Genomic DNA, 23,576 nt, shown 5'->3' on the forward strand with positions numbered 1-23,576 from the left:
AGCATCCCAGGTGGCTCTAGTGGTAAAGAACCCCCCTGCCAATGCAGGAGACATAAGAGACGCAGGTTCAATCTCTGGGTCGGGAAGATCCCCTGGAGAAGGGCACGGCAACCCACTCCAGTGTTCTTGCCTGGAGAAAGAACAGAGGACAGAGGAGCCTGGCAGGCTACAGTCCATGGGGTCGCACAGAGTTGCACATTACTGAAGTGACTTAGCACTCATACACACAAGTAGAGTTTAAGCAAGAGACTCCCAGTGCTCAATAGCTTTCAGAGCAATTATCCGCACATTATTCCATTTCATTATGGGGTGTCAGAGCTGGAGGGGATTTTAAGAGGCCAATTAGCCTTATCCATCTTCTGGTAACAAATAAAAAGGAGACTGCAGAAGGCCAGCAATGTACCCAAGGTCACACCTCTGAGTTAGCAGCAGAATGGGATAGTCTTTAATCAAACCTGCTTCACACACACACACATACACACACAGATACCCAGTAGACTCTTGGGGCTCTTGGGGTTCTAGGAGGCCTGGCATTTCAAAGCCCCTCCATGAAGCAGCCTGGCGCCTTCCAGATCTTTCTAAGACTCCCAGGCAGAGATTCCACAGCCCCCTACTCCGGCCAACCCTCTTAAAATCTGTTGCCACAGGAGCTAGGCTGGTCTTCACAGCATCTTATCCCTATGACCAAGAGTGCCTAAGCTATTAACTCACCAGCAACGCATGCCAAGTTGCCTCTTCTTTTGCACAAGACGTTCATTTAAAATCAAATTGCACATAAATCCCTCCAGTTTCTGCTCATTTCCCTCAGCCCTCGGCCTTTTTTGGTCTTTTTTTTCCCCCTCTGTGCTCCCAACCTTGTCTCCTGCGAGTCTCTGAGATGACACATTGGCAGGGAGAAGCTGGGCTGTCTGGGGGAGCATCCACAGGGTAGTGCTGGAGCCGGCTGGCCAGCGGGAGAGGGTTACAGGGATAGCCTGGCGCAACGACCCTCATAGAACCGGGACGCCCCTCAAGGACTCTTCTAGAACAACTCCCTCATCTCAAAGCTGTGGAAACAGAAGGCCTGGAGTGCAGAACTGTCTTGCCCTCGCAATTAAGCAGTGCGAGTTAGGAGAGCCCCCGCCCCCCCAAATTGGCCCTCCTCCCGGACCAGTTCACTGCCTAGACCGCTGCCTTTGGCTCTGCGGATGGCGAACCTGAAGCTTAGAGAGATGGACGGATTATCCGTGATTCCAGAGCCACTAAGTGCGGGGTCCAGTCCTGGACCCACAGTGAGATGGGAGGACAAGGAAGGAGCCGCCAGGTCTTTCCCACGCGGCGGGAGGCGCCAGCACAACTCCAGGGGGCGCTGTCCGCCCCGCCCCACCAGTGTGTGCCCCGTGGAGACCGGGCTGGGGTCGCAGGGATGGGGGGAAGGTGCCCCGATCCTCCGCACAGCCAGCTCCTGGGTTGTTCCCCGGCATATTAGGGGCGCCCGCCCATGTTGGGGTCCCTGGTCCCCATCACTGTCCGGGAAACCGGGGACCGGTCTGAACGCCTTTCTCCATTCAGCGGGATTATCCCTTTTGAATTGTTAATAAAAAAAAAAAAAAAAGGCTGCAGTGAGAGAACCCTGCCTGACAACACCAAAGGAATTTTTCCCAGGGATCGGCCGAAAGCTGACTCACATTTAAAGACTTGCCCAAAGTGGTCATGCCCCTCTGAGCAAATACCACAGGCATGTCCCACCCCGCTCCCCGCGGCCCCGCAGCCAGGCCCGGCGGCGGCCCGACCCGGCCCGCGATTGGACGAGCTCCGCGCTGCTAAGCGAGGCCAGCCAATCATGACGCCGCTTAGCCGGGCCAGCCAATCGAGGCGTCACTTAGCCCCGGTGCAGCCAACCGCAGCTCCTCTTAGGCGAGCCAGCCAATCGCAGCGCCTCTCAGCCGGTTGCTATCCGGACCGCCGGGTCCTAGGGAAGCGCGGCGGGTGGCGGTCCCCGCTCGCTTCCTGTCCTGCGTGCGGGGGCGGAATGGGAGGCTCCAGCTGTGTGTTTAGGCAGGTAGGGCCCGGGAGGGAACTAAAGAGAGGGGGCTGAGCCGCCTACAAGGGAGGGAGACCTTCAGCTCCAAGTTCCCGCTGCAGCACGTGAGCTGCGGCGAGCTGCCAGGGCCGGCGCTGGCGCATCCCTGGGAACCGTCCTTGGGAGCCCAGACTGTTCGATTCCAGGCAGCCCCTGAGCACCCGTCAGTCATCCCTCCCCCTATCTCAGAAGGCAAAAAGAGGCACAGACCCGTCAGATATCTGGACAGAGGTGTCAGACATCCGAGGTCTCTCCCAGTGCACAGCTGAATACACGTGTGAGCCTGACGGAGTCTCCACAAATATGATTCTCGTTTTCCCCCCATGTTTAAAAACGAGAGATTTGGACTCCCCCAGTCGCCTCTTAAGATTCTGGTTCTTATCTCAACACCGAAAGGAGCACTGAGGTTTGATTCTCGTTTTCAGCCCAAACCGCCCTCCACCAGGCAGTGCAAGGGTTTTCTTAACACGTGAATGGAATAGTCATGCCCCCCCCCCCGGCCCCAACCCACACAAGCACACACTTAAAACCTTTTGCGTACCCCGCCTTATCGCGCGCCACCCCCCCCTCCCCCGCCGCCGCCGCCCACCTCTTTCCTATACCTCCAGGGCCTTTGCACTGCTATTTCCTTAGCCACCGCCCCAACCTCTCCCTTAGGCGAGGTTTTGTTGCTCAGTCCTGTAGGAGGACTCTTTTGCTACCCCTGGACTATAGCCTGCCAGGTTCCTCTGTCTATGGGATTTCCCAGGCAAGAACACTGGAATGGATTGCTATTTCCTTCTCCAGGGGATCTTCCCAACCCAGGGATCCAACTGATGTTTCTGGCATTGGGAGGCGCATTCTTTATCAGTGAGCCATCAGGGAAACCCCACCTCTCCCTTGACTATGTCCTAACTCATCCATGGCACCCTGATCTGAATTGGTATCACTGCTATTCTCTCTTATGCCCCCCTCCCCGCCGGCAATGGTTTTCCATCATAACACACACTGCAAACTGTGATTTTTATTTTTATTTGTATTTATTTGTTGAATATCTCCTCCACTAAAAAGAACAGGGATCAGTTCTTTTTTTGTACCACATCCCTACTGTCTACCAGAGTGCCTGCCACTCAGTAAATGTTAGGCTGAATTCAGATTCAAGGAGTCTGCCTGCAGTGCAGGAGATCTGGGTTCGATCCATGGGTTGGGAAGATCCCCTGGAGAAGGGAATGGCAACCCACACTAGTATTCTTGCTTGGAGAATCTCATGGACAGAGGAGCCTGGCAGGCTATGTAGCCCCTGGGGTCACAAAGAATCGGATACGACTGAGCGACTAACTCCTTTACTTTCAATTTAAAAATTATCTTAGGAGAGTAAAGAATTCTTGTACCCATTTGACAGATGAGGCCATGGAAGCTCAGACAGCTTTGGTAACTTATATTCAAATAGTCAAAAGGTGACCAAACCTATCTCTGGTCTTCTGCTTCTGTTAGGCAATGATATTATGAAAGCATAGGCCTTCCGAGAGATAGCGAATAAATCCTAGAACAGACAATTATAGCACTTTGGGTGCTGTGGGCTTCCTTCTGCTATCCAGGACTCTTTCCAGTCTAATGAAAGTTCCATTCACTTATTCATTCTACAGATACGAATGGAGCACCTGTTACGATGAGCCCAGCAGCACAAGTGTAACCAGGAGAGTTCCCTTCCAGAAGTTACTGGTAAGTGTGAACTTCGAGACCACAAGCTATCGCCTTGTCTATTAAAGAGCAGAATCCACTGTGTTCATTTATAAAAAATTCGGTCATCTCTCCTGATATTTTGTTGATTTCGGTGTCTGTTCTAGTATGCAGTAGGCATAGCCTGTATTTTTAATTGGCCTAAAAAATGCATCTCCATGCCTGGAATATATATTTTAAAATTTATCCTACTGTTTCTTTGGATTGCCAGTGAAGTCTGGGGACCAACCATGGTTATTTCTAAAGGAGAAAGATGCTACAGTAGAGAATTGTACACATGTCAAGAGACTTTTCTGGATACCATTCCCTTAACTGTGCTCTAGAAGCAGGCTCTGCTCTGTGTCTCCACCTAAGATACACACACGCATCAGCACCACCATCACCACCACAGCCAACACTGCCGTTGCTGCCACCAAATTGCTGAGTCAAAATGACATAAAGGGGAGAAGAGATAATATTCAGACCAAGTCCCAGCTCCTCACAATAGCCAGGCCATGTGACCTCTGTCTAGTGTCTGCCCTTCCAAGTTCCAGGCTCCTCCTCTGGTCCCAACACTTTCCAGCTCTGAAGTATCTATGAAATGAACTGGCTCCATTACTTTATTCTTTTACTTATTCAGTAAACATTTATTAATCATACACCAGGCACTCTGTCCAGTACTGGGACTACAACAAGGAGTAAAACTAACCAAAGTCTCTGTCCTCAGAGAGTTTATGGTCCAATGGGGGTACAACCATCAATTAAACAGTCACTGATCAAACAACCACCACACACATAGAATTACAAGCTGAACCGAATGCCCCAGGGTGATCACGTTAGTGTGTGCACCAATCTAGGGGCAGGAAGCCTCCTGCAGAATAGAGAAGAGATGAGGAGGAGGGTGGAGAAGAGCTGATGGTGGGGAAGAGGTGATGATGGCGGAGAAGCAATGATGGTGGGGAAGAGATGATGGTGATGGAGAAGAGATGATGATGATGGGAAAGAGGTGATGGTGATGGAGAAGAGATGATGGTGATGGAGAAGTGATGATGGTGATGGGGAAGAGATGATGGTGATGGGGAAGAGATGATGGTGATGGGGAAGAGATGATGGTGATGGAGAAGAGATGATGATGATGGGAAAGAGGTGATGGTGATGGAGAAGTGATGATGGTCATGGAGAAGAGATGATGGTCATGGGGAAGAGATGATGGTGATGGGGAAGAGATGATGGTGATGGGAAAGAGGTGATGGTGATGGGAAAGAGGTGATGGTGATGGAGAAGAGATGATGGTGATGGAGAAGTGATGATGGTGATGAGGAAGAGATGATGGTGATGGGAAAGAGATGATGGTGATGGGAAAGAGGTGATGGTGATGGAGAAGAGATGATGGTGATGGAGAAGTGATGATGGTGATGGGAAAGAGGTGATGGTGATGGGAAGGAGGTGATGGTGATGGGAAAGAGGTGATGGTGATGGAGAAGAGATGATGGTGATGGAGAAGTGATGATGGTGATGGGAAAGAGGTGATGGTGATGGGAAAGAGGTGATGGTGATGGGAAAGAGGTGATGATGGTGAGGAAGAACAAGAAACTGTTAAATCAGAGAGAGTCCATCAACATTGATCACTCTTCAAAGCGCTGTTCTTTATTTTTTTCCATTTTCAGCCAGTAAAAACTGCATGTGAGATTCTAAAACTCAGCCCTTCCCATGCTTAACACTGCACCAGACTTGGTCTTTTTGTGTTCACACTGGTTCCCATTCACTCTGGAATCTGGACACCCAGCATGGATCCCAGGGCCAAACGTCTGCAAACGTGTCTGTTATCTTCCCTCACTGTCCCCCTGGCTGTGAACTGGTGTGAGGTGGTGATCACGCATCCTGGCCTCTGTGGCTCCTTGGGAGGGGAATCTCTCCCTTTCCCTTGGACTGGCTTCCAGCACAAGTATCGCTCCTGATCTTTGACTCCTCTTGCAGGCAACACGGGGGAGGTTGAGAGCCTGCCGTGTAGACTCCTGTGGGCAGAGCTGGTGGGGAAGGGCATGGCGAGCAGGTCCGTTTCCACGGTCACACTTGCCCTGGACAGACCCGCTTGCTTCCCTGCAGTCAGTCAGTTTCTGCTCCGACCCATCTTTCCCCTCTGTTCATCCTTCCTGTGAGCCCCAGAAAGGCCCCTGGCCTGATGCACTCTAAGTTTCCAGTCCTTTCTCTCCCTCTCTTTCTATCTCTCTCTCTCACACATACACACATACAGAGCCTCGAGCTATGGTGTTTCCACTGAAGGGGAAACACATCAGTGCTCCCTGTTGTTCATCCTGTACAAAATGAGTCTTGTCTACATGAGACAAGTGGTCGTGTACAGATTTCAGTAGTCACGTACGGACGTGAGAGTTGGACCATAAAGAAGGCTGAGCACTGAAGAATTGATGCTTTCAAATTGTGGCTCTGGAGAAGACTCTTGAGAGTCCCTCGGACAGCAAGGAGATCCAACCAGTCAATTCTAAAGGAAATCAACTCTGAATATTCATAGGAGGGACTGATGCTGAAGCTGAAGCTCCAATACTTTGGCCACCTGATGAAAAGAGCCGACTCATTGGAAAAGATCCTGATTCTGGGAAAGATTGAAGGCAGGAGGAGAAGAGGGTGACAGAGGATGAGATGGTTGGATGGTATCATCGACTCAGTGGACATGAGTTTGAGCAAACTCCGGGAGATAGTGAAGGACAGGGAAGTCTGGTGTGCTGCAGTCCATGGGGTCACAAAGAGTTGGACATGACTGAGTGACTGAACAACAACGGCATGAAAAAATATGTGTGTTCTTGGCTCCTGAGTATTTTACAAAGTTGCCCCCTTTGGTCAGCATTTTCATGGATTCCTTACTCTGACACCACCTGAAAAGGTAGCCAAGCCCTCAGTTTCTCCTGTGGGAGTCCCAGTGATGCCCCAGTGCACCGCCTTGGGGACTAGGAGCTCCACACCGGAGAACATCATCCCAGCTCCCCTGGCCTCCTGCTGCCTGGGGCCTTGGCAATCCCTGGTCCCAGGAGAGTCTAAGTGAGAGGATGTGAACAGCTCTAGACCCTCCTGCCTGCGGTGTGTGTAGGAGGGTGAGCATCCCCTTTTTGAGCAAGGCAGCACTGATTCAGAGCTCTGAGACCCGGATAGCAGCCACTTAACCAACAGGCAGGGTGCGGGCGGGCCTGGCTCAGGTCTGTGCTGCATAGAGAGTGGGATGACTCTGAGCAGAAAATGTGAGAACAGGCTTGACCCAGTCAGAAAGCAGCAAGCAGGATGGCCTGGCCCTTCCCAGGTTCCATTCATTCTTTCCTTCATCCACTCAGCAGGCTGGAAGGAGTTATCCAAAAGCAGGGTCACATCGCTCTATGTATCTGTGAGTTCCCGCCTCGGAGCACAGTGCCTTTTCAGTGAGTGAGCCCATTTGGCAACTATCCACGCCGTGCCATGCGTGGCCCTGGAGGAAGCAAGGCGGGCGTGGGACACAATCCTTGTCTTCTCAAACTCACAGCCCGGGGGTCAGCTGTGGCACAGTGATGGCCTGAGCTGTGACTGTGCAGGGCTGGCGGTGACTGTGCAGAGGAATGGCCCAAGAACAGGCCCTCAAACCACCCGGGGACTCCACTGTCCAGATGAGCCCTCCTCAGACCTCACTGATTCCGTCTCCGGGCTTCATGTCTTGGCCACTCTTCGGCCTCCCTGGGGTCCCACGGCCCATGTCCGTGGCCTGCTTTCCCCATAGGGGCAGGCACAGGTCTGACATTGGAGTTGAGATGCAGTTTCCATGGCCCCCCCTGCTGTCTGATTTGCACGTGTCCTCACGCCTTCTTGAGCCTCAGTTTCTTTTTTAAAAAAGGCTTTTGTGTGTGTGTGTGTGTGTGTGTGTGTGTACCATTTTTAGAGTTTTTATTGAATGTGTTAAAGTATTGCTTCTGTTTTGTGTTTTGGCCTCAAGGCATATGGATCTTAGTTCCCCAACCAGGGATTGAACCCTCACCCCCTGCAATGGAAGGTGAAGTCTTAACCACTGGACTGGCAGGGATGTCCCAAGCCTCAGTTTCTTAACCTACGAAGGTGACAGCCAACATCACAAGCCGCTTCCCTGTGGAATGCTCAGTTTTGACTTATTGAATCCTCCGGTCTCAGGTTTCCAGATAAGAAAGTGAGGCTCAGGGAGGAAGCAGGCCGTCCACAAGGGCAAGAGTCGACTTCCAACCCCGGGAAGCTGCTCCCACCCCAGGCCTGCCTCTGGCCTGCGCCCCGCTCTCAGGCCCCTTCCCAGGCCCCCTCGCTCTCCGCCTCGCAGGCCAGCTGCACCCAAGCAGAGCACGTCTCCTGGCATCACGGGCCTTTCAGAAACACGGGTCCCTCTGTCTCTTTCCCCAGGCCTTGACCTCAAGTCCAAGCCCAGACTCCAGGCATGTCCTGCCGCTCCGCTCTGCCCCGCCCTCTCCCCTTTCCTGGGCGCGCAGCCTCAGGTCAGTTGTCAGCGGTCAGGTCCTCTGACCCGTCCCCTGCAGCACTCCCCTTTTCCCCGGGCCGGCCCAGCAGTCTTTCAACCTCAATTGACTCCTGCTGTTTTCTCCTCTTGGGCTCTCTCATTGGGCTTCCTTTGCCCCTTTCATCCCTGCCCCCCACTCGGCTCCCACATCCTGCCCCGGGGCCCTCTCCCCGGCCCCAAGAAGTCTGTCTCGGTATTGTTCTCCAATTTCAACATTAGCATTCTCAAAACCCACATTTGCATTTTGATGGCTCCTGTCCCAGCTAGACAGGGGTACACTTTGATGCCTATATATTTTGGAGAGGAGTGCTTTCTCCTGCACAGCAGCTCATTTTCCACTTTGATTCAAGTGCATTCTTTGGTTCCGGCCCTGATATACTCTGGGCCAAGACAGACTGTATGTAGCCAGCACCTTTAGGCTATGCTGGGGCCTTTGCGATAACTGGAGCCTCTGCCGGCAGGAGTGCAGGGGAACAGAAGTCTCACTTCCCACGCCTCCCAACCCTGCTCGGAACATCAAAGCTTCTTGCAAGCTCGCATCTGCAAGCAGTGTTCTATCCTCCCAGGCTCCAAGGCCTGGCCTCCAGCATTCCTTAACACGACTGGGAAGCCAGGGACTGGGGTTTGCGGTGTCACCCCTAACCAGGACACCCACCTGAGATTCGAACCATCTGGGGCCTTGATTCTAGGAAAAGCCACAGGCTGGGATAAAGAAGCCTTGTCGGCCCACCTTTCCCTGTCCGTAGCCTGAAGACCCGGGCTTCCCTGGTGGCTCAGACGGTCAAGAGTCTGCCAATGCAGGAGACACTGGTTCAGTCCCTAGGTCTGGAAGATCCCCTGAAGAAGGAAATGGCAACCCACACCAGTATTCTTGCCTGGAAAATCCCATGAACAGAGGAGCCTGGGGGGCTACAGTCCATGGGATCTCAAAGAATCGGACACGACTGAGTCACAAACAGACACACACACATACACACACACACACACACAACCTGAAGACCCTCTGGGTTTGAACCAAGGGAAAAAAGTGACAGGGCCCAGGCTGGCTTTGCATCTGGGGCAGGGGTGTTGAGGCTTTCAATTTTTCTCTGCCTCTGGGCTGCTGGGGTTTGGCCAGAATGACAACGGCCAAGTGCCAAGCAACAGAGAGAAAGGAATCTCCTGCCAGGTCTCTGGGGGGTTGGAGGCCACTTCTTACCGAGGTTTGGGGAATTGTGGTTTGCATGGCACGGCTTCCTGGGGTTCCCGCCCAGCTTCAGAGTGATTCATGACTCCTGTTCCTTTGAGAAGCTCTCGACCTTCCTTTCCACCTACAACTGAGTTATTTCATGCAGGGACCCTACATAGCATCTTATATGTATGGCATGGGGCCAGAGGGTGTGGTTATGGAGGTACTTGGACTGGGGAAACAGAGGCAGACAGTGGGGGCGGTGGGGGAGGGGGGTTGTGATCCTGAACAATTGTGACTCCAGGGCGCCAGGGGGCCCAGCCAGGACAGCAGCAGAGGAGGCAAGAGGAAATCTTGATTCCTCCAGTTTTGTCAGGATTCAAATCGCATTGCTGGGAAGGGTTCTGTGATCCTGGCTCCGTGCTGGTGACTGAGGTTGATGCAAAAAAAAGAAGAAAGAAAATAGAGTTTGGTCAGCCTAAAACTCCAGGTATTTATGTGGGAAATAAACAAGTGCATCATAATATTAATAATTACTGCCTATGGATCACTTGTGCTTCCCAGGTGGCACTAGTGGTAAAGAACTCACCCGCCAATGTAGGAGACATAAGAGGCGCAGAATTGATCCCTGGCTCAGAAAGATCCCCTGAAGGAAGGCATGGCAACCCAGTCCAGTATTCTTGCTTGGAGAATCCTATGGACAGAGGAGCCTGGTGGGCTACAGTCCGTGGGGTCTCAGAGTCAGACACAACTGAAGCGACTCAGCACACATGGACCATTTGCTTGTGTGGGATGCTTTTATGTATATTATTTCTGACTTTCACAGCAAGGGTGTATTCTGGTGCCAATTTCACAGATGGGGGAAAAGGTTCCTATTAAAGGGTCCAAGGTTATAGAACTTGGAAATTGCAGAGCCAGAATTTACACCCATTCCAAGTTCACAGCCCAAACTCCTTCCCCGGCACCCAAGTGCAAGACAAGGCTGCATCCAGGTACCCCAGGATGTGAAATAACCATATTCAGGGAAATCTAGGGAAGCAGGGCCTCCATCCCACTGTGGGGATAGGAACTGCATCCCAGAGGGGTGGGTATCTCTGGGGAGAGACATCCAGGAGGATGTGAGGCGTAGAAGCTCTGAGATGACCAAGAAATAGTGAGTCATCCTATTACTGTTAGGGGAAGCACATTGATTGAAACCACCCACCCTGGCCAGGCACCGTAGTTACCGTTTGCATGAGTTATTTTACAACAGGAGGTTCTGGTAAGGAACACAAAATAAGCTACCACCAACTGCAAGAGTTCGGAAAAAGTCAAAAGGAGACAAAACGTGTCCGACCACCTCCCAGAATCCTTCTTGCTGGCGTCCATTTTGGCTAAGCAATGCGTGTGCCACCAGGAAGGACCCTGAGTCAGAATGATTGGCCAAAGACAACCTGGAAACTAATCCCATCACCATAAAACCCGAGACTGCGAGCCATGTGGCGGAGCAGTCCTCCTGAGTTCCCTTACCCTACTGCTCTCTGCCCAGGCGTCCCTTCCCAATAAAGTCTCTCTCTTTCACGTGTGTCTCCTTGGATGATTCATTTCTGAGTGGTAGACAAGAGCTCACTCTCGGGCCCTGGAAGGGCTCCCCCTTCCTGAAACCGTACTGAATCAAACTTGGGTTCTCTCCCCTGTGTGCAGTAAAGCCAGTCTACAGACCCCAGGCTGTGGGGAAGGAAAATGCAGCATGTGTTGCAGGTGCCAAGGAAGGAGTCCATGTAGTTAGTGTTCAAAACACTCAGACTCCCTGATGGGGTTCAGCATTTTTAAAGGCCAGGTGAGTCAGGGGCATCCCAGGATCTGTGATCAGCTCCTGCACTGTTCTCTGATTGGTTGATGGGGAGGGGACAGGATAGTGTCACAGGCATTCACATGATCAAGTCTTAGGTTCCAGGAGGCCTGGGGGCTATGTGCTCATGGTCATTAAGTAGTTGTCTTCCATTTGATGGTGGTTTTTGCATCTGGAAGAAAAACTCAGGAAATGTGCATCAGATACTATTATCTAGGTCCTTCACAGAGGAGCTACAGCAGAGGATATGGGGGAGGGATTTGGCCCTAGGAAGGCCCCATAGTGTCCTGTGTGTGTGTGTACGCACGCTCAGTTGTGTCTGACTCTTTGTGACCCCATGGACTGTAGCCCACCAGGCTCCTCAGTCCATGGGATTTTGAGGACATGGGATTTTTCAAGACCACAGGGTCCTGCTCAGATATAATCTTGGGGTCTAGGATCTGAGAAGAAGAAAACAGAGAATAGGTTTGCCCCAGAACACGCAAGGCTCTGGAGGCACCAGGACATGTTCTGTAGGTGTTAAGGGACCAGGGAGTGTGTTTGAGTAAGACAGTGATGTGAGAACTCAAGGAGACATCAGTAAGGGGTCTTGGGATGGGGAGAAAATAAATGACAACAGGAGACTCAGTTGTTGAAATTCCAGCAAGGGGCAAAGAGATCTAGAACAGAGCAGCCTGATAATGCCAGGATGGTGTTAAGTGTCTGAAATGATTTGGGGTCGAATGGGGTCTGGAGCACAAGGCAAGGTGTGAACTGGAGCTTCAGGTGTGGAGATGGCAAGTAAAGGTGATGCTTGAGCGGACTTCCCTGGTGATCCAGTGACTAAAACTGTGCTCCCAATGCAGCCGGCCTGGGTTCAATCCTTGGTCAGGGAACTAGATCTCACGTGCCGCAACCAAGAATTCACATGCCTCAACTAAAGATCCTGCATGATGCAACTACAACCCAGTGCAGCCAAATAAATAATAAAAATATTTTCAAAAAGTGATGCTTGAAACCCTAGAAATGGATTTAAGCAACAAGGGTAACAGAAGACAAGAGAGGTCTTGTCTCAAAGGTCAGAGAAGCAACGGAGATGGAAAAGAAGCTGTGTGGGTGGCTGGGAAGGGTAGAAATTCAGTTTGCAGGGGTCTGCCTTGGTCAACCCTATCTGGTCCCGACCTGAGACGCAGCTACCAGGTTGGGGTGTGACTTGGAGCCCTGACACGTGGCTGGCACTCGGAGCATCACGTCCTCTTTTGTGAAAGGTACATGATGGCTGGAGAAGCAGAGCACTTCCTCCGGGCTCAGCCAAGAGCAGCTTGCGTGGTGCCGAGTACTGTCTAGTTACCTGTTCTTTCCCAAGTTCAGGACTCTTCAAGATCAGGGATCAGATCTTTGTCGACCCCAGTCGACACCTGGCACGTCAGAGTCACTCTTTGTTATTATTTTTAATCTATCTATCTGGCTGTTCCAGGTCTTAGTTGTGGCTCTCAGGATCTTTTGTTGCGGTGCATGGGCCTCTGCAGTTGTGACACAGGCCCCAGAGTGCATGGCTCTGGAGGCTCCAGTAGTTGTGGCAAGCGAGCTTAGTTGCTCTGAGGCATATGGGATCTTAGTCTTCCGACCAGCCCCCGTCCCCTTCATTGGAAGGCAGCTTCTTTTTTTTTTTTCTAATTAATTAATTAATCTTTGGCTGTGCTGGGTCTTCATTCCCGTGCACGCTTTTCTCTAGTTGTGGTGAGTGGGGGCCACTCTCCGGTTGTGGTGCACAGGCTTCTCATTGTGGTGGCTTCCCTTGTGGAGCACAGGCTCTAGGATACTTGGGTTTCAGTTAGTTGCGGTTTGTGGGCTCAGTAGTTGCGGTCCCCGGGTTCTAGAGCACAGGCTCAGTAGTGGTGGCTTAGTTGCTCCTCGACATGTGGGATCTTCCCGGACCAGGATCGAACCTAGTCAGGGATCGAACCCCTTCCTGCTCTCTGCTTGGGTTTCTCAGCCTAGAATATCAGCCTCCAGGTTCCATTGACAGGCCCACGACAGCAGCCCAGCCATGTGGTTGATGCCAGTTTCAATTCGGGTGGGGAGTAGTTGGGGGCTTATGGGGCCAGCTGCGTCTCTCAGACAAGGTCATGGGAGCGACCTGCTGCTTTCTGGACTTCCGTGGTCTCTGCTGGTGAGGGATGGGTCGGTGGGCATGGCCCCCTGGCCACTCCCCCCCACCCCTTAGTGAGCGGAGGCGTAGTGAGCAGAGAGCTTGGACAGGACCGGGGCTTCAGGATGGGCACAGCTGCTTTCTGAACCTGAATCCAGATACCTTTTATCTCAGCCTGGGGGTGAGAGGAGAGACCTCCATCTGCATGTCTGGTGAGAGGATGCGGGAAGGATTTCTTCCCTGTCATCAGTCCTGCGGAGCTGGCTCAAGGAATCTGTTACAATGCCCCCTCCACTCACGGTGGCTGTTTTGCCCATTTGTTTGGGTGAGACAGGGGTTGAAGGGCGAGCAATGAGTGTTTGGGAGCCCAGCCTCCCCCGCCCCCAGGGTCTTGGCTGCCCCAGGCTCTGATAATGCTGGTGGCGAGGACAGCTACTGAGCTATCAGGCCCACCGCTCCCTGAGCTGGCGGCTCAGCTTTCATCTCTGTTTGTGGCCAAGGACAGGGACCCCGGGGACCAGCGCCCGGGCTGGCTAATGAGTAATGAGAGCCTCGCCTGTGTGCGGTCCTGGACAGACCTCTGGGATGACCTTGAGGTTGCTGGACCTGGACCGGCCAAGGCCTGGGGCTATTTCCTCTTTATGCCCCCCTGGCTACTATCCCTCCCCGTGAGCCCCCCCCCCCCGTCCCCTTCACCTAAATACTTTGGTTTGAGGCATTTATGAAAGTTATTCTGAAGGCTTTCCTCCTCCAAACTGTTGGTTACACAGAGGAAAGAGATGGAGCCACTCCTGTCCATCTGAGCCAGGGAGCCGTGCAGCCTCTGGTTACCTTCTTCTGCTCCCAACCCTGGGTGTGCAAATCTCCCTCCAAGGATGGTGAGCAGAGCCACGGAGGGGTCAGGCGCACACCTTCGTGAGGCCCGCGTCATCCTGGTCTTCCTTCCTTCCTCCTGTCGAATGGCTTCCTGCCTTTCTCTCCGAGGGCCTTGAACGGCCGCCCACTCGGGAAGGCAGCCGTCTTCTCTTCCTCCTCCTCTTCCTCAGCAGGCAGCTCCTGGGCCTGCCCACGTGTGAGTCTCTTCCTTGGTGCCCGTCACTGGCAGCTCTGGGCCCTGGGCTGGGTATCCAGATCCTCTGACCTGCACAAAGAGGCCCGCAGCAGCCCTTCCTGGGGCTGGGGGGAGCGGCCCACAGGGCAGGGCAGGTGTCCCGTGCCAAAAAGAACAGTAAGAGAGTCATTCTCTGTTTTGCAGCCTGTGTCGGTCCTCCTCTCCACCAGGCTGAATGCATGAAACACGTGAAAAGTGTTTTCCAAAGGAATAACTGAACAAATGAGTAAGCACATCACTAGTGGCAGCAAATACACGTAGATGTCTGTCCTCGGGGAATGAACCAGTTCCGTGATTCTAAAGCATCCCTGGGTCATGAGGCATTGAACTTGAGACAGTACCCTAAAACAATGGACTTGGGCTTTAAAAAGTACCAGAATGTTCTGTTTTATTTTGAGTTAGTTTTAGGGAGATTCATATTTGAGAAAGGGCACTGGCCCCTGGCAAAACATAACTTGGTTGTAGCATCTGTATTTTGTTAGGTGTTGGGTGGGTTCCTGTGGGATGGAGAAACGGACGAATGACAGATTAGCCATCAGGGAGGGGAACAGTGCTTGTGTGAGCTGCTGGGGTATGGAGACTTCTCAGGGGTCTGGGTGCCAGCTTGCCATGTGGTCTTTGCTATGCTGCTTACCTTCTCTGCCGCCACCGTCCTGCCCTCAGTCTGAGTCATGAAGTTCCACAGTTCCCTACCTCTATGTCTTCTTACAAAAATCTAGAAGGCAAATGCAATGAGGAACTTAGCCTCATTGCATTTGCCTTCAGCAGCCTCCCTGAGCAATCTCGTGTGAACATGACTGTGTATCTTTCTGGGGCCTTTAGAGCAAGCAGAGTTAAGGGAGGGGGAAAGAAGAGGATGCAGATGCTGGGAAAGACTGAAGGCAGGAGGAGAAGAGGGAGACAGAGGTTGAGATGGTGGGATGGCATCACCGACTCAATGGACATGAGTTGGAGCAAACTCTGGGAGATAGTGAAGGACAAGAAAGATTGGCTTGCTACAGTCCACAAGGTGGCAAAGAGTCAGACATGACTTAGCCACTGAACAACAACAAAAGAGGATGACAAAGGAAAAATGAACTGGACAAGTCACCCCAAGGCAGTGAAGCCCAAGAAGGCCCCTCGGTCTCCCTCTCTGCTGTCCAGTCTCTAGATGGCATGCACTGTGCTTTCCTGCACAATTAGGCTGTCTCCTAGGGGCTGGGCCTGGGGCTTACAGAGGAGAGATGGGCAAAGCACTGGTGGATTAACTTGCAAAGCTCTTCCTCATGCCGTGCTTTAGGGCAGCTGTTGCTTCAGGAAGTTCCGATACGCCCCTGGGAGTTGTGGCCAGGGCCTGTGGCTGCCCGGTGCTCCTCGGGGCTGCCTCAGCCCCGGGGGGCTGCTGTGTCTCAGCTGGGAGCTGAAACTTTGTGATGCATCCTGTGAGGAATTCCAGGAGGGTTGGTGACTGGCTCTGGAGCTTAGAACAGCTGCTTGGTGATGGCAGATATCCCTATCTCACTTCCTCCAGGAAGCCTTCTGGAGTTACCCAGCCAGATACTCCCTTTCCAAGTCCTAGGGAGCTTTTTTAAAATTCCTCTTGGAACACTTCACGCTCTCTTTTTGTGTTCTCATGCTTGTACTGCTCTTTATGCCATGTGCTTAGTCGTTCAGTAGTGTCCGACTCTTTGCAACCCTGTGGACTGTAGCCCGCAGGCTCCTCTGTCCATGGAATTCTCCAGGCAAGAATACTGGAGTAGGTTGTCATGCCATTTTCTAGAGGATCTTCCCAACCCAGGGATCGAACTCAGGTCTCCCACATTGCAGGAAGCTTCTTTACCATCTGAGCCACCAGGGAAGCCCTTAAGCTCTTTAAGTACCTATTTTGGCCACCGGTGTTGGTGTTGACTTCGCAGGCAGGCTGAGGGTGCAGTGCTCCAGGGGATGGAAGTCCAGGAAGTAAAGCAATGAGGGGACAGTTTAATTGAATGGAATTCACCAGGCTGCTAACCCTTGAGTCCCCTTTTCTGGTTTCTTGGCCCATCTTGTTTGTAAGGCCACAGCACCTTGCTCTGTGAAATACTAGTTGGAACAAACCTGCTTTTTTACAGCCTCATTTTGGACTTCAAAGAGTGAGCCCCTCGTTAAGTTTCGAGAGGCAGGCTAGCAAGGTGGGTAGGCTCTCAGGTTCTAGAACCCACTTCTTAGATTCACCTGAGTCATCACTAAATGGCTGTGGGAACATGAGCAAGTTACTTAACCTTTCTGTGCATGTGCAAAAGAGGAAAAGGTTAGAAGCTGCCTCCTAGAATAGGGAGGATTGAAGGATGGAGCTCATATAAGTCTCTCTGAATAGTGCCCAGCTATGCTCGCCCACCCTGATGAAAACATCTGTGTTCAGAACAGCATCATTCGATCCTAAGTTTCTGAGGTCCTGCTTCTTAACAAGCCACGCTGACACACTTGTTAACGGAGACACTTTTTCTGGGTCTTCCCAGAATGCAAGATATACTGAACCTCCACATCCACCTCCTCCCTACCATCAGCATCCCCTGAACCTTTATCTCCAGTGACCCCTGACCCTGACCTGGTCACAATGTGGAGGCTCAGCCCCAGGGAAAGACAGGCTGTCTTCAGCCCAGGTGTGCCTGACCCTGGGTCAGCCTAGGCAAACATCTGCCTTCCGGGGAGGCCAGGCGATAACATTCCTGGGGCCCAAGTGCAATCCGGTCTGCTCCTGCCAAGAACCCTGTGTCAGGTGACCGGGGCATCCTCGCCAGCTCCCCAAGGCCCCTGGCTTGGCTAGAGGAGCTGCAGGCACTTTGGGGCATATACTCTCAAGCCTGGAGTTACATGGCATGCCTGTCTACATGCAATGCCAGGTTTGGTTATAATACCCCCTTCCAGAGAATAGGCAAAGCTCATGGCCTAGAGTGGGTGAGTCAGTGGTCAGGGCCATCTCCAAACTCTTCTTGAAAATATGCAGTTTCAGGGACTTCCCTAGTGGTCCAGTGGTTAAGACTTTGTCTTCCAAGGCAAGGGGTGCAGGTTAGATTCCTGGTGGGGGAGCTAAGTCCCACATGCCTTGAGGCCAAAAATCCAAAACATAAAACAGAAGCACTATTGTAATAAATTCAATGAAGACTTTTGACAACGGTCCATATTTTAAAAAAAATCTTTAAAAAATTGCAGTTTTAGGGCTGATACATAGAACGATTTCAGAAGGAAGTCCAATGGAGCTGTTGACAAAGACCTGGGTGAGAAAGCCAAGTTCTAGTAACATTCCAGCCTTTATTTCATCCCAGGCAGGTGTTTCATGTGCTGTGTGCGTGCATGCACAGCTGTGTCCGACTCTGCAGTCCTCTGAACTGTAACCCGCCAGGCTCCTCTCACCATAGTATTCTCCAGGCAAAAATACTGGAGTGGGTTGCCATGCCCTTCTCCAGGGCATCTTCCTGACCCAGGGATCGAACCCATGAATCCTGTGTCTCCTGCATCACAGGCAGATTCTTTAGCACTGAGCCATCGGGGAATCCCTAGGCAGGTGTTAGGTGTCATGCATAATTTCACCGCAGCCCCCCGAGGTGTGCTGGAGGACACAGGCTCAGACAGGGGCCATCGCACAACTCGTAAGTGGAGGAGATTTGAACCCAAGTCTCCTGGCTTCTGGCCCAGTTCTTAGTCCACTTTTCACATCTGATCATCCTGGAAGGGACCCCAGAGCTCATCCTTTCAGACTCAAGCCAAAGTTTTGTAGAACATTAACCTCATGGGATGCCCCCCTGAGCAAGGGTTCTGTACAAGCCATCAACCCATGAGGCACGGTCAAGGTGTCCTGCAGTAGAGACCCACGTGTCCTGGTGTTTCTGAAAGGTTCTTAAATCACAGAGGGCCTGTGCTTGTGTAACAATCATTAACCTCCTGAGGAAGTGTCCTTCAGAACATCTCCTGGGAAATATTAATCAAGTCCAAGGTGTCCCCTTATTAACAGGGGACCTGAAGCACTCAGTGATAAAGGAACTGCCTGGGGGCAGCCGGCCAGTTAGCAGCAGGGCCGGGCAGACAACCCAGTCTTCCGGACCCTCAGCTATTTTCTTCTTCCACGCCTGATTGACGGTGTTCATTAACCTGGTATAGACCTGGAGGGGACCCAGGGTGCGGGAAGACAGGGAGATTTTACCTCCGGCTGGACCCAGTTCATGAAAAGGTCTGGGGAGCATTTGCATTCAACAGGTCAGCAAATGCATGTCTTCGAGGGCTGTAGGATGTCTAGTGGCTGAGATCAAAGGCAGGGCTGTAAGTTGGGTTGTAGGATTCTAAGAAGGATTTCTGAAAGACGGAAGTGTGGAGACAGATTTTGAGATCCCAAATCACTTTTCTTTCTTTCTCCATTTTAGTCTTTTATTGAAGTATAGTTGATTTACAGTGTCGTGCTAACTTCTGCTGTATAGCAAAGTGATTTATATATTATATATAAAATCTTTTAAAATATTCTTTTCCATTATGGCTCATCTCAAGATATTGAATATAGTTCTTTGTGCTATATAGTAGGACATGGTTGTTTATCCATTCTAGATATTAAAGCTTATATCTGCTAACCCCAACCTTTCAATCCATTCCTCCCCCAACCCCACCCCCCTTCCCTTGGCAGCCACCAGTCTGTTCTGTCTGTGCTGAGTCACTTTTTTTTTTGATACTAACAAACATTTAAAATATATATGTATTTAATTTTGACTGCACTGGGTTGCGGTGAGTGGGAGCTACTCTCTGGTTGTGATGCATGGACTTCTCATTGTGATGGCTTCTTTTGTTGCAGAGCACAGGCCCTAGGGTGCACAGGCTTCAGGAGTTGTGGCACATGGGCTAAGTTGACTCGAGGCAACTCAGCGGAATCTTCCTGGACCAGGAATCGAATTCATGTTCCCTGCATTGGCAGGTGAATTCTCAACTAACTGGATCACAAGGGAAGTCCCCAAGTTGCTTTTAAAGGGAAAAATAATTAAATGTCGAATGTGAATATCTTGCTTTATTCATTTAAGAAAACAATTTTGCACAGATAGGATTCCTATCAAAGAGCAGTTGACCCCCCACTCCCCAAGTGCCTTTCCCTCTCGTCTCCTGATGTGCTGAGTGTCTTATACGATCCACCGTGATTCACCCACCACAATCCGCCCTGACTTCCTCTGCTCCAAAGTGAAGCATCAAGGATTCGGAAGCAACAGCAGTACACTTAGAAGGAGAAAAATCCATGTTTGGTTCCTGGCTCTGTGATTTGGGATCCTTCCATTTATCTTTCTGGGTCTCAGTTTTCTTGATGGAAAAAGAGAGGATTAAACCCAAAGGTGGGTCCACAGGCAGACAGCATCAGTATCACCTGGGCTCGTTGAGAATGACAGCTCCTGGTCCTCACCCAAGAACTACTGAAGAGATTTTCCAGGAAATTCCTTATGCAGAATTGGGCTTAGGAACACTGGACTAGATTATTTTTGAGTGCTTCCAGTTCTCAAATGAGTTGCTTATGCTTTGTTGTTGTTCGGTCGCTAAGTCATGTCTGACTCTTTGCAACCTCATGAACTGCAGCACGCCAGGCTTCCCTGTCCTTCACTATCTCCTGGAGTTTGCTCAAATTCATGTCCACTGAGTCGGTGATGCCATCCAACCACCTCATCTTCTGTGCCCCCTTCTCCTCCTGCCCTCGATCTTTCCCAGCATCAGGGTCTTTTCCAATGAGTTAACTTTTCGCATCAGGTGGCCGAAGTATTGGAGCTTCAGCTTCAGCATCAGTCCTTCCAATGAATACTCAGGGTTGATTTCCTTTAAGATTGATTGGTTTGATCTCCTTGCTGTTCAAGGGGCTCTCAAGAGTCTTCTCTGTTTATAGAAAGTCAATATCCTTGTCATAAAATGGAGATACTGATATTTCTCCTCCGAGTCGTATATTGTATCAACATATCGATGACTTCATAAACTGTAAAACTGCCTACAAGTAATATCAATATTTGTAGGAAACAATTTTGATGCATAAAATCTTACTTTATAGGGAAAATATAGAAAACTTGCACCCAAGTCTGTGGCAATCTCCTGCATGATATTTTGCACAAGACCTTAAACTGGTCCCAAGCACAACTATGAGATTGTTGAACTTTTCACTTGGTCATGTATTTAACCTCTCACTTTTCTGGATTACCCACAGAGAAAGCTGTGAAAGCAATTTACACAAAGTCAGCGTTTCCCAAAGCGTGTTCCGTGGAACACTAACAGGAGTTAGGGGAGAAATAGCCGAAGTTTCTGGATCAACTCCATTTGGGAAATGGAGAGTTCTGGGAACTAAGAATTCTGAGAACTTCCCTGGTGGCCCAGTGGTTAAGAATCCACCTTGCAATGCAGGGGACTCAGATTTGATCCCTGGTTGGGGAAGTAAGATCCTGCAGACCTGGAGCAACTAAACCCATGCACCACAACTACTGAGCCCGAGTTCAGTAACTAGAGAGTCCGCGTGCCCTAATGAAAGGTTCCCGCATGCCCCAACTAAGACCCAGTGCAGACAAGTAAATACATAAACATTTTTTAAAAAGTATTCTGAGAGCTTTTCCCACACTAATACGAACAGCAAATCTGCAAGAAAGCAAAAATGTGGTTAGCATTGCCACACATATGTGATCAGGGAGCCCCTTTATTGAGGGCCATCTCTCAGAATCAGGACAGTTTTGCATTAAGGTTCCCAGCCACCTGGGGCTCATTCTTCTGAGGTGTCCTTCCTTTTCATATTAGGACAGCTAGAAAAACAAGACTCGAATCAAACTGAGCTAAAGCCTGGCTGTGGACCACGTGGGGAATGTTGAACAAAGATGCCTCCCGGGGCTCCACCAGGCATCAGTGTGCAGCCAGCCCCGGAGCCTCCCTGGACCTGTGGCTGGACTCCTTCGAGGAATGAATCACTTCAGGGCATCTAAGGGGGAAGAACGCTTTTGGGTGAAGAGGGCAGAGAAGGGAGAAGAGTGGTTGGTCCTTCAGCCTTCCTTGCATTGCTTCAGACCGTCAGGGTTTCAGGGCTTCCCTTATGGCTCAGTGACTAAAGAATCCACCTGCAATGCAGGAGACACAGGAGACGTGGGTTTGATCCCTGGGTCAGGAAGATCCCCTGGAGAAGGGAATGGCAACCCACTCCAGTATTTTTGCCTGGGAAATCCCATGGACAGAGGAGCCTGGAGGGCTGCAGTCCATGGAGTTGCAAAGAGTCGGACACGACTGAGCGACTAACACACACAGCATACCTTCGGGCATCGACTCTCTCCTGGGGGGCTGGACCCTCCCCCGAGCGTGGGAGGGGGCTTCTCAGATGTCTTCAGATGAACCCGAAACCACAACCCTCCCTCTGTCACTGAGGAACCAGTCCCACAACCTCTCTGAATTTCACTTTTCTCCATGCGAATTGGTGGTACTCCTAGATGCCTTGGGCCTTTTATGGAGACATGATGGAAACCCAAGAGACTGGATAGACATCAAGGATTTACTGTATAGCACATGGAACTCTAGTCAATATCTTGGAATAACCTAGAATGGGTAAGAGTCTGAAGCTGTACACAGGAAACTGACACAGTGTTCACAGTATTGTAAATCAGCTCTAGCTTAATAAAAAAAGAGGCAACAGACAATGCTGTATTTCTGGCTTTCCAAAGGTGACTGCAAGTGAGGCAATCATGATTTTTTTTAAACACTTTTCAATTTATTATTTATTTGGCTGCACCAGGTGTTAGGTGCAGCATGTGAACTCTTGGGATCTAGTTCCCTGATCAGGGATAGAACCCGGGTCCCCTGCATTGGGAGCACCAGGGAAATCCCAAGACTATTATTAATATGATCATTGATCTGGATTTAACATCCGTTTTAAAACTAGAACTTAACATGCTAAGTGACTCGATCTCTTTCTTTCCTCCAAAGAATCTCTGTGCTACCTTTATACAGTTTGAAATAAATAGTGAATCAACATTATATATATATATATGTATATATATATATATTTTTAAAAAATATATTAAGCAAAGGATCTGTGAAAAAGCAGGTCTGCATTGGGCAAGATGGGGCAGAGACCAACACAACTGTTCTGATCACTCAGCCTGGGCACCCCCGATTTGGGGCGGGGATTATCTGGAAAATTACCTCAGCTGTCCACTTCATTTTCAGTGCTTGCTCAATGAACCAGTGTTATAAACATTTTTTGGAACCTTCCAGCCTGCTGCTAAGACTAGAGGTTGTGATGACAATCCTCAGACCTGGATATGTGGAAAGAATTTCATTTTTTTTTTTTTTAAATGCATGAAGTCCACTGGGTTAAACTAATTGGGGGAAGACCATACCTCTCTCAAAGAAAATAAGATTGGTTGTGAAATCACTGTTTACCAAATACCCATCATGTGCCGGGAATCAAACTAGCTCCCTTTAGAAGTGTCATCTCATTTAATCCTCAGATCTGTTTAATTACTTTGAAAGTAGATAGGTGAAGAACTGGAGATGCTAAACAAACAGAAAAACAAAAAACACGACCTGCCCAAGGACTGCAATTGCTGGATTTGAAGACCAGTGTTTACATTGTTTGTTGCTACCTTCATTCCTAGCTCCTTCCTTCTAAAATTTGAATCTTTAAAAACAAAAAATCTTTATTGAATTTGCCACAATATTGCTTCTGTTTTATGTTTTTCAGTTTTTTTGGCCACAAGACAGGTGGGATCTTAGTTTCCTGACCAAGAATGAAACCCACATTCCCTGCCTTGTGAAGGCGAAGTCTTAGCCACTGGACCATCAGGGAAGTCCCTGAATCTTTTAAACTTAGAAATCTCAAGGAGGCACAAGATGTATTCTCCATTTGTCTTTTGTGTGGAGACAACACAAAGCATGAAAAATTCTTAATTCCATTCTAACCGTGCAAGAAACAGCAGAACTCAGGCATCCTAATGGCCACTATTCATGATTCATGGTCTGTCTGTTGTACCTTGTTTTCCTGAAACCAAAAGAGAGACTCAGTCATGACGTGTTTCAGAGCAGACAGCTTCTCTGTGGAATTGTGGCGAGGTCCTGGGAGG

The 23,576-nt window shown here is 50.4% G+C and overlaps 1 long non-coding RNA gene across 1 annotated transcript in view; it reads left to right on the forward strand.

The window, feature by feature from the left end:
- Positions 1-1,938: 1,938 nt before the first annotated feature.
- LOC145546613 (uncharacterized) overlaps positions 1,939-23,576 on the forward strand; it is a 70,103-nt gene continuing 48,465 nt past the window's right edge. The window contains exons 1-2 of the long non-coding RNA XR_014083073.1: positions 1,939-2,041; positions 3,688-3,763. This is a non-coding gene — a long non-coding RNA (uncharacterized LOC145546613). The remainder of the gene's footprint in view (positions 2,042-3,687; positions 3,764-23,576) is intronic.

The sequence above is a fragment of the Giraffa tippelskirchi genome, chromosome 4, assembly GCF_054371585.1.
Source record: "Giraffa tippelskirchi isolate mGirTip1 chromosome 4, T2T-mGirTip1v1.2.pri, whole genome shotgun sequence".
Classification (NCBI taxonomy): Eukaryota; Metazoa; Chordata; class Mammalia; order Artiodactyla; family Giraffidae; genus Giraffa; species Giraffa tippelskirchi.